This window comes from Meles meles, chromosome 1 (genome assembly GCF_922984935.1).
Source record: "Meles meles chromosome 1, mMelMel3.1 paternal haplotype, whole genome shotgun sequence".
NCBI classification, from domain to species: Eukaryota; Metazoa; Chordata; class Mammalia; order Carnivora; family Mustelidae; genus Meles; species Meles meles.
Window position 1 is genome coordinate 186,133,272 of NC_060066.1, and position 11,735 is coordinate 186,145,006.

The window sequence follows — 11,735 nt, forward strand, 5'->3', positions numbered from 1 at the left end:
TTGTTTTTGTTGTTTTTTTGCTTTTTTGTTTTTGTGTGTGTGTGTTTTTTTCCCCCCAACATCAGGGCAAGATAGTCAGAGGGGTGTGGAACATCTGGCTCTCTGGAGAATAGACCCAAACCCCTTAACTCTGCCCCTACTGTCCTTCTCTGCTCTTGCAGCAAGTAGACAATGACCTTGGCCAATCCACCTCAGAGAGTTCAGCCAGGAATCCTGAGTACACTAACACTTCCCCACTGCCCACAGAGCTCTCCAGGTCATACTCTCTTCCTCTTCCTATTCCCATAAGACACACACGTCAAATACAGACACACCCACACACGTTGCTCAGACCACGGACCCAGATCTCCACCTACCGCCACGTGCAGTTCTTCACATGCCAAAGTCACATACACACACTACATGCGGCTACGTGTGGACATAGCCCTCCAGCTGCCCACATCACTTAGAGCCCCACACCCACCGCATACACGTACGTGTGACACGTGGTATTCTAACATGCCTATACTTAGCATACACCATGCCACAAATCACAAATCACAATACATCCATCCCCACACAATCACTTACCTTTTTACACATCACACCCAGACCCCTATTGATGTCAGTTCCTATGTTTGAGGTACAGGGCCCCTCAGGTTCCCTTATCCGTAGGAATCCTGACCTTCTGAGCTTTGATGGGCAGAACTCAGGAAGCAGTCAGAGGGGAGAAGGAAGCACCTACCGCCCCAACCCAAATACATATACTCAGTCCACAGCGAAGAAGGAAGACCAACCTTTCCCCCAGTACCCTGTGGACCCATGTTTGCCCCTGACGTCAGGGACATGGAGTTCTGGGCAGGGGATCCAGTATGGTGCCCTGTCTCTGCCCCCACTGCCCAAGATGTCCTGGGAACAACAGCTGCAGCCAGAAGCCTGGAAGCAAGGCTGTGCCAGGCCCACCAGTGTCATAGTGGCAGGACGGCCCTTATGCAATGGGAACCATGGAATGCGCAGGGCGCCCACAGGAGCTGACTCAGGTGACTTGGGGAACCAGTGGAGAGGAAAGGCTCTGGCGGTTATTGACATCCAGCAGGTGCCAGGCGCCCTGTCCAGATCCCCACAGCCTTATCTCCTATCACTCACGCATCATCTGTTGTCCTACTTTATAGACAAAAGAAGGGGGGCCCAAGTTGGTGCTCGAAGCCTCACAGCCAGTAAGTGGTTTGGTCTTGCCTCGAACCTGGGACTATATGCCCCTTCAGCACCAGGGCCCTAAGGTGGGGCCAGGATAGAGCTCTAGGAAAGAGGTAATCCCAGAAGCCGATGGGCCACACGGGGTTCTGTTCTCATCCTTTCCCAGTCTCTCACCCTCCTTCTCACTGGAGGTACAGATTCCTCCTGGTTTTCAAAAGTTTGCATTAAACACCATTTTCCTTTAACAAAAGATACGTTAGTACCTGTTTTTGCTAACCGAAGAAATCCGAAGAGGATTTTCGCTTTTATGAAAGGTGAGAAATGGCGAAAAGAGAGCTCTCTGCTTGTTTCGCATCAAGCTGTTGGACAAGCAGCGTGCACTGCTGGTGGCCAGAGCGGGCCCACCAAGCTCCTCCCTGGGAACCACGCTCAGTCAGCAGCTCAGCATCAGGCCGCCAGAGACTTGAACTGTGGCCGGAAGCATCTGTGCTTTCTCACGATTTATTTCACATATACATTAGCAAGATGTGTCCTAAAGCAAGCATATCAGAAAAGCTTAACAGGATTTTTTGGGCGGTCTGGGAATGCTGAAGAATTTTTCCATATTAACTAATGGCAATTGCTTCTTTATGCAACTTCAGCTTACGAAAGATTTCATAGGAACGCAGGGGAAGCCTGTAACCAAGGTGGGAGACTTCAGCCCAGGAAAGTGGAGCTGGGGACTGGGAATGTAGGAAACATGGAGCAGCTGTCCCTCTGGCTCAGATGGTAGCACATACAACTCTTGATCTCAGGGTCGTGAGTTTGAGCCCCACTTTGGGAACAGAGTTTACTTAAAATAATAATAATAATAATAAAGGGTGCCTGGGTGGCTCAGTCATTAAGTCTGCCTTCAGCTCAGGTCATGATCCCAGGTCATGATCCCAGGGTTCTGGGATGGAGCCCCGCATCGGGTTCCCTGCTCTGCAGGAAGCCTGCTTCTCCATCTCCCACTCCCCCTGCTTGTGTTCCCTCTCTCCCTGTGTCTCTCTGTCAAATAAATAAAATCTTTTAATAAAAACCAAAACCTTGAAAATAATAATAATAAAAGTTTTTTAAAAGGGTGAGTAGGATTTTTTTAAAGGGTGAGTAGGAAACAGATGAATGGGTTGTGAGTTTGGACCCAAGTCCATAGACTAAGCCCGTATTAGTCCTGGATATTGAACCAAAGCTGGTGTTAGGCCTGGAGCTGGAGCTGCAGCTTGCAGCAGGTCAGAGCTAGAATCAGAGATGGGTCTAAGCCAGGAGGCTGGACCTGAAGCAGCTGCGGTCACTGGAGTGAATCCAGGCCAGGCCAGAACCAGGACAGAGGTATGCAAGGTGGAGGCTAAGGTGCTCCCACTGCACACTTATAGAATCTCTGCACTGTGTCAGGTACCAGGCTGGGCCCCAAGGGAACGATGCATAGAAGCTCATGCCATTCAGTAGGAAAGAGAGACAGGGACACAAAAAACTTTAATCTAGGGCACACTAGGCTTTGGCTAAAGGACTCTCCATGCAGCCGGGCTTTCAAGAGTGGCCAGCACTTCACTCAGCAGAGGTGGACGAGGGAGGTTGTGGTAGGCCAAGTTGGCATTGGGAACCCAGGTCCAGAGGCGAGAAAGCCCAGCCCAGGGCTTGTTCAGAGGAGAGTGAGCTGGCATTCTGTTTCACTGGAATGGGCCAGGGAACAGTGAACTGAGGCTGGCCAGGCTAGTGACCAGAGCCCAGGGGGCCTGACGAATGTGTGGGAATGTGTGCTTTATCTAGAGGGCACTGGAACATCACTGGCAGGTTTTAGGGACAATGATGAGGTCAGACTTGTGTTTGAGAAGAGCCCTTTGGCTGCTGGTGTGGGCAAGGGCCTCGAGATGGGAATGGGAGAGCTGGAAGGCAGGGAGACCAAGGAGGAAGCTGATGCCATAGCCAGGGCAGGAGATGGTAAGGCCCAAGCTGGGCAGTCGCTCCAGGACTGGAGGGAAGGGGACAGATGCTAGGTCTGTAGAGAGGGTATGATTAATGGGATTTGGTGATCAATTTGGTTGAGTATGAGGGAGACGGTGAAGCCTAGGAGAACACCCAGGGCAGAGCTCAAGTGTTGGGGAAGTTGAGAGGCCATTGCCACGGTGGGGTCACCCCAGGAAAAACTATAGGGACAGAACCTGTACTCCAGCCTGTCCTCCCAACTTGGCCTCTCACCAGCTGCATGTCCCTGGCCTGTTATTTATGCCTTCTGAGCCTCAGTATTTTTCTTTTGTATAATGGGGAAATTTTTATTTCCTTCATAGAGTTTTTATGAAGATTAGACAAAATACATATGATGGTATATGGCACAATTCATTTTTCAAAGCTCAGCCATGCTCCAACTCAGATCTCTGGCTCCCAAGAAAGATTGCTGGCCTCCCTCAGTGATAGTCGCAATACCTCCTGGTCACAAGGGGTGACTTAGCCTGATCCGAAGGTATCCTACCACGTGACAGGCAACTCCGGGTACCTCCGGTCTCCCAACTGCCGTGCCACTGAGAAGAAATACTGGGTATTCTGTTTGCTTATTCTCCAGCCAGTGGGGCCCAGCTGCTCTCCTCCTCTGAGCTTCTCTTCCCAGTGGGGTCCCAGAGGCCCACCAAGGGACGCTGGGGGAAGGAAGGAACTTCTGGAGGATACTTAGATGTCTTGAACCAGACTGGGGTCTTGCCCCACCTCACCCTCCGTTGGGCTACAGCAGGCTCCGGTCAGACTGCCTCCTCCCCACCTACCCCTCTGTCCACCTGTGCAGGGAGGTCTTGAGGTGGGGTCCTGTCCTGCAAGACAGAGGTGAAGTCCAGCCGGGGAGACACCTGGACCCTGCACAGTCTCCCAGGCTCCTCTCCTTTTCCTTTAACATCCTTCTAATTAGGGTGCCTGGGTGGCTCAGATGGTTAAGCGTCTGCCTTCGGCTCAGGTCATGATTCCAGGGTCCTGGGATCAAGCCCCGTGTCAGGCTCCCTGCTCAACAGAGAGCCTGCTTCTCTCTCTCTCTGCTGCTCCCAGCAAACCCCCCCCCCCCACAAGGCTTGTGCTTGCTCTCCCTCACTCTCTCTCTCTTTATCTCAAATAAATAAATAAAATCTTAAACAAAACATAACATCCTTCTAATCCCTTAAATGTCCTTAATCCCTTAATGTTAACAGGTCCTCAGGGGCCATCCTGGGCCTCCTGCTCTCCCCACATATCCACAGGCCTCCTGTGTCACCAGTCATGCACCCTAAGGTCACCTCTTTCTCCTGAGCACCGGACCTCCTTTATCCCACTGATGTAATGGCGAACCCAGACTCTTAGACCCCATGTGGCTAAAACAAACTTATTCTCCTCCACTGGACCCTCAGCTCACTGAATGGGTCTTCCTTCCACCCATTCTCCTAGGCCTCGTCTCCTCTTTCGCCTCAGCATCCCACATCCCATCAGTTCTAAACACCTGTCACCTGTCTGCTCCTCCTGTCCATCTCTGCCCTATTTCCTGCTAAGGTGTCCACATCTTACACCCCATCACTTCTGGCCTCTAGCCCAGCCGAGAAAACTCAAAAAGGCCCACAGATCTTTTCCTTGAGTCAGGGGACTCGAATGGCATAAACTGCCTCATTCTGACATGTTTGAGAAATCTTATAGAAGAAGAACATGTTCCAGAAGGCAACATTTTAAAATCAGACAATCAATAATCACAGCTTAAATATAATATCGGCCTTTCAAAATAAACTTGTCTTGCAGACCTTTGCAACAGTGGAATTGCCTAAGAGATTTTTTTTTCCTGGTACAATAATTAACACCACTTTGCAAAAGGCATGCAAAAATACAGTGTAAAAAAGCCACTGCCTCTAGCATAATACAGTAACAGCTTATGAAACACAAGCTTCCAAAGGGAGAAAAAAAAAAGAGAGAGAGAGAGAGAGAGAAAGAGAAGGAAAAAGAAACACAAGCTTCCCAGACCTTCAGTCTTTTTAAAAGAAGCCAAAATCTGAGTTTTAGATAAAATCTCACAATTTTAAATGTTAGCAATCAGTTTTCAAAAAATTTTAAAACCAGCATTCTGCCTCCAGTATGCAGCTTTGGGCCCTTCTAAGCGTGTCCTCCACACTACTCTTGAAATGATCTTTTGCAATAATAAAAATTATTATTTTTTTTAAATCCTGCACGTGGGCGCCTGCCTGGCTCAGTTGGAAGATTATGCGACTCTGGATCTCAGGGTTCTGAGTTCGAGCCCCATTCGAACTCAGAGTGTAGAGATTACTTAAAAATAAAATCTTTAGGGGCACCTGGGTGGCTCAGTGGGTTAAACCTCTGCCTTCGGTTCTGGTCATAATCCCAGAGTCCAGGGATCGAGCCCAGCCTCCTCTCTGCTCAGCAGGGAGCCTGCTTCCACCTCTCTCTCTGCCTGCCTCTCTGCCTACTTGTGATCTCTGCCTGTCAAATGAATTAACAAAATCTTAAAATAAAAATAAAAATAAACAAAATCTTAAAAAAAAAAAATCCTACACTTAATGAACGCTTACCCGTTCCAGACTGATTCCAAATGCTTCACATGCAACTCATTTAATCCCACACTCCACACGCTAGAGCCCAGAGGGGTCAAGTAATTTGCTCGAGTTACACAGCTAATGAGTGAAGGAGCCCGGATTCCAACCCAGCCATCTGACCACAGAGCCACGAACTGGGAGGGTCGTTGGGATCACGGACTGTTTTTGCGCTCCGGCGTCTGCCGCAGCTTAATAATTGATGGATGCATTTATAAATGAATTAAAGTGCAACTCTAGTCCCCTCTGCCCAGTTACTACCTGCCTGACTGCCGGCGGGCCTCCCCAACAGCCGACGCCAGGAACGCGCGCCCGGGGGTGCCAGGCGGGCCAGCGGGGAGCGGGGCTCGCACAATGCAGGTGCCGGCCGCTCCCTCCCTTCCGCCGCTTTGAGGCTCCCGGACAGCCCCGGCCGCGGCTTCCTGCGCACAGCCCCCGGCCTTAGACGTCCGGCTGCAGGCCCTCCCGCCCCTGAAGCGCTGGCCCTGGAGTTGGAGTGCGGGGGCGGTGGTGGAAGAGGGTAAGGAGGAGGCGCCCTTGCCTGGCACTGGAGGGCGGAGGGGGCCAGGTTTCCAGTCCCGCGGTTCATTCCTGGCTATGCTCTTGGGGCAAGTGGACCAGCGGTACCACCACGGATTTGTTGCCTCCTGGCCCTGCCCTGCCCCGCCCCCCTCCTTGACATACAGAGCATTAGGGTAGTCAGGCAAATCAGAGCCAATTTAAATTCAGCCCCCACCCCACCCCACCCCCCTGCAAGTCTGAAAATAACACCAGCTTCTACATCATGGAACACCTTGGAGGTGACTGAATCACGGGCTGAGAGCTTTGCATGGGTAATCTCACGTAATCTTCGCAACAGCCAAGCTGATGATTCTTCTTACCCCTATTTCACAAGTAAGGAGACTGAAGAGGGGATGGGTTAAGCTCTGTTCTCAGGACAGGTGGCAAGGGGGTGGCAGATCCCAGATCTGTCTGACTCAAGTTATCCCTACACTTGGTGCTGCAGTGTTCCTGCCCAGCAGCTCCAATATTTCCGCCCAGGGACTCGCACCGGTCTGGGAGTACCAGGGCGGGTGCTTCCCTGGCCCTCATGAAGCTCCCCTTCTGAGGGGGAATGCTTTCTAGTGCTGGATGATCCCGAAACTCACTTCATTTCTACGCGGACGGAAAGGCATGCCCCAGCACTTGAGCGCAAACAGGTTTTAGGTGGCGGGAACAAGCCTGCACAAAGCCTGGGCTGACCCTGGCAGAGGGCCTCTGGGCCAAGCCATGGAGACAACACAACAATGCTTTCTGCTGCTGTACCCCTACAGCCTCTGCCTGCTAAAATTGGGTGCTTCATCCATGGGGAGCTCTCTGAGTGTGTCTGTGTTGGCAAGACCACTGGAAAAGCCCATCTCCCCTCTCCTGCCCAAGACCTGATGTGGGAGAGGCTGAGGCAGTGATGGCCCAGTAAATATTTAGCACCTGGCATGGGATTGGTAGGGGGAAGACCCGATTTGTAGCATTTGCAGGTTTCCATGGAGCGAAGATCCCACTGTGGCCAATTTCAGCCTACCACAGTTGAAACTGGACGGTAGCCGGTACCATTGCACAGTACTTCCTCCATAGCAGATCTAATAGAGAGATGGTAGTTAAAATAAGTAGGGAAAGATGAGTTTGGAGTCCTTACTGCCTTTGTTTTTAATATCATTTAAGTGTCAATTTATAGAGTTTAATTTTTAATGACCATGTTTCACAACCAACTCGCCCAATTTCTGCAAATGCAACAGCTGGATCCTGGGGAGATGACAGATGCTGATGCCAGCGCCACACTGTGCCAAGGTCACCCAAGTCCCAGGCTGGCAGCTCCTGGCGGCCCTCCTGCCTCAGGGCTCCTACACACAGGATTCCCCAGCTCTAGCCTGGGTTTCCCTCTAGTGGACAGAAGAGTCATTCCAGGTGATTCTCTTGCTCCACCTGTGTCCAGAGCTCAGCCGCCACCAGCCCCCCTACCCCACCCACCAAGAGAGTGTGGATGAGGCTGACCATCCCTCATGGGAAAAGTTTCTTAATGAAGGTCCGTATGGCTTCAAAATTGTCCTCAGGCACTAGGCACTTGGCATGCCTCCTCTCTGAGGGGCAGTGCCAGGGGGCCCTGTGGGCTTTAGTCATTATCACAATCTTTAGAGCTTCTCAAAAGCCCCATCTCATCCCCCAGGTTGCAGCTCAGGCTGGCTACGCCAGCCCTTCAAGTTTGGAGCCCACCCTCCATCAAGTCTAAGGAGACAAACTGCTTTTCCTGTTTGCATTAGGCGTTAAGATTTCCCCCCAACTCCTAGTCCTCTGGGGAAACACTGAGGGGAAATTTTCCTATGTGATGCGCACATGAGAAAATGGACTTACTTAGACGTGGAGCCGGGGCTCAGGACTCCCTCTCTTGCATTATGCATGAAGACTCTCTTCTTCCAGAAGTGACCTTTCCAGGGGCACCTGGGTGGCTCAGTGGGTTAAACCTCTGCCTTCGGCTCAGGTCATGATCGAGCCCCGCCCGCATCAAGCTCTCTGCTCGCTGGGGAGCCTGCTTTCCCCTCTCCCTCTGCCTGCCTCTCTGCCTACTTGTGATCTTTCTCTCTGTCAAATAAATAAAATCTTAAAAAAAAAAAAAAAAAGAAGAAGAAGTGACCTTTTCCGAGGCATAGATATATCTGTCAAGCTTCCACTCACGAACCTCCTATAATTCTTCATTGCTCATTATCCTCAGCCCACGCTCCTTAGACAGGCACTCAAGGCCTTGGTTGAGACTCCATCCATACTGTTTACCTTAAATTGCCAAAGACGGAAACAGAAAAAAACTGACATTTAAAAAAATTCTCCGCTGGGCCACGCACTTTGCTAAACACTGCAAATACAGGTTTCTTCCACTATCTCAATGTAGAGAGTTCCTAGGAAATCTTTCACAAGCCCAACCAGTATAAAGCGAAAGTAATCTCTGCATTCTGAGAGTTCACATTATGCTCTTTGCTTCTATGAAAGAATTATACGATTAGAGGCTTTTTTTTTTTTAAGCATACTCCTCTGGGCGCCTTGGTGGCTCAGTCAGTTAAGCGTTTGCCTTCAGCTCAAGCCATGATCCCAGGGTCCTGGGATTGAGCCCAGGGAGCCTGCTTCTTCCTCTCCCTCTTCCTCTCCTTGCCTCCCACTCATGTGCTCCCCTCGCTTAAATAAATAAAAATAAAATAAAATTGTTTTTTAAAGATTTTATTTTTATTTATTTGAGAGAAAGACAGAGAGAGAGCACATGAACAGGAGGAGGGGCAGAGGGAGAAGCAGACTCCCCGCTGAGCAGGGAGCCCAATGCAGGGCTGATCCCAGGACCCTGAGATCATGACCTGAGCCCAAGACATCTGCTTAACTGACTGAGTCACCCAGGTGTCCCATAAATAACATCTTTTAAAACAAGAAAAAAGAAAAGCGAAATCCTCCTCAAATTTCTTTCAGTTAGTAAAACCAAATACTAATGTACTTTCAGAAAGTGAGGGTTGCCTCGTAGTAACTTATTTCTCCAATAATGCTGCTAGGCAGGGCATTTTACAGATGAGAAAACTGAGAGGCAGTACCACCTGATTTGGAGTGACACAACTAGCAAACAGAAATTTTGTATTCAGCCTACTTCTCTTTACTCTTGAAAGCTGCTCTTGTCTCTTTAGGCCTGGCCCCCTCCTTCAGATGGATGCAGTGGAAAGTCTAAAATCTTTGGAACAGGGGTGCCTGGGTGGCTCAGTTAGTTTAAATGTCTGCCTTCGGCTCAGGTCATGATCTCAGGGTGCTGGGATGGAGCCCCACATCAGGCTCCCTGCTCACTGGGGAGCCTGCTTCTCCCTCTTCTCCCTGCTCCTGCTCTCTCAATATCTCTGTCTTTCTCTTTCCAGTAAATACATAAAATATCAAAACAACAACAACAACAAAACAAAATCTCCAGAACCTTTTTCTCACTGCACTCAAAACAAGGCCACATTCCTTAGGGTTCTAAGAAGAGGACAGCTTTTCAGTGAAACTCGAGCAGAGGTAATAGAGCCACAGACAAGGGATAAGAAATCAGATTTTTATCTGATTGAATTCTTCTGGTATTGATGCCAGAGTCCTTCCTCTCCCTTCCAGCCCCCTTCTTTCCCCTTCCTTCTCCCCAACTCTCCCTTCTCATCGTCCCTCACCTTTATCTTCTTAACTTCAGCTGGAATTCTAGACATCTGTAAGGCTCAGATCAAATTTCCTTTCTCCAGAAAACCCTCTCAGAGCATCTGACTCAGGAATCTGCCTAATGAAAGTGAGAGCTGTTGCAGTTTCAAACAAAGAGGAGATTTCTGGCTGAAACTTCACTAGACCCAGTCCTGAAAATCCACAAATGGCAGTAAGAGGATTGGGGGGAAAAAACTATAAACTCACAAGGGAAGGGAATGAATGACTGTTTAATGGTCATAGGGTTTACTTTGTGGGTGAAGAAAATGTTCTAGAATTAGTGGTGATGGTTGCACGTACAAAAAAAGAAAGAAATGAATGGGAGAACCTGGACCCTTGCCTCACACCATATACAAAAATTAACTTAAATGGATCAAAGACCTAAATGTAAGAGCTAAACCTACAAAACTCCTGGAAGAAAACAGGAGTAAATCTACATGACCTTGGACTTGGCAGTGGATTCTTAGATATGATGCAAAAAGGCACAGCAACAGAAGAGAAAATAGATTAATTTCATCAAAATAAAAACTTTTTTTTAAGAAACTCTTTTTTTAAAAGATTTTTTAAAATTTATTTGACAGAGAGATAGAGAATACAAGTAGGCAGAGAGGCAGGCAGAGGGAGAGGGGGAAGAAGGCTCCCCGCCGAGCAGAAAGCCCAATGCGGGGCTCAATCCCAGGACCCGAGATCATGACCTGAACTGAAGGCAGAGGCTTAATTCACTGAGCCACCCAGGTGCCCCTCAAATTAAAAACTTTTGTGCTTGGGGCGCCTGGGTGGCTCAGTGGGTTAAAGCCTCTCAGCAGGGAGACTGCTTCCTCCTCTCTCTCTGCTTGCCTCTCTGCCTACCTGTGATCTCTGTCTGTCAAATAAATAAATAAAATCTTTAAAAAAAATAAATAAATAGGGGTGCCTGGGTGGCTCAGTGGTTTAAGGCGCTGCCTTCAGCTCAGGTCATGATCTCAGGGTCCTGGGATCGAGTCCAGCATCGGGCTCTCTGCTCCGCGGGGAGCCTGCTTCCCTCTCACTCTCTCTCTGCCTGCCTCTGCCTACTTGTGATTTCTCTCTGTCAAATAAATAAATAAAATCTTTTAAAAAAATAAATAATAAATAAATTAAAATAAATAAATTAAAAAAAAACTTTTGTGCTTTAAAGAACATTGTGAAGAAAGTGAAAAGACAATTCACAGAATGGAAGCAAATATTTGCAAATCATATATCTGATATGGGTCTGGAATCCAACACTATATAAAGACCTCTTACAACTCAATGACAAAAAAGATCAACAACCTGATTAAAAGTGGGCAAGGGGGAGGGTTGCCTGGGTCGCTCGGTGGGTTAAAGCCTCTGCCTTCAGCTCAGGTCAAGATCTCAGGGTCCTGGGATCCAGCCCTGCATCCCGCTCTCTGCTCAGCAGGGATCCTGATTCCCCCACTCTCTCTCTGCCTGCCTCTCTGCCTACTTGTGATCTCTGTCTGTCAAATACATTAATAAAATCTTTTTTTAATAAAATGGGCAAAGCAGGGAGCCTGGGTGGCTCAGTTGGTTGTTAAGTATCCAGCTCTTGATTTCAGCTCAGGTCATGATCTCAAGGTCATGATCTCAGGGTCATGAGATCAAGCCCCGAGTTGGGGTCTGCACTGGGTGTAGAGCCTGCTAGAAATTCTGTCTCTCCCTCTGCACCCCCCATCCCCTTCTTTCTCTCTCTCTCTTAAAAAAATGGGGAAAGTATCTGAATAGACATTCTCAAAGAAGAGATACTAATGGTGAATAAAC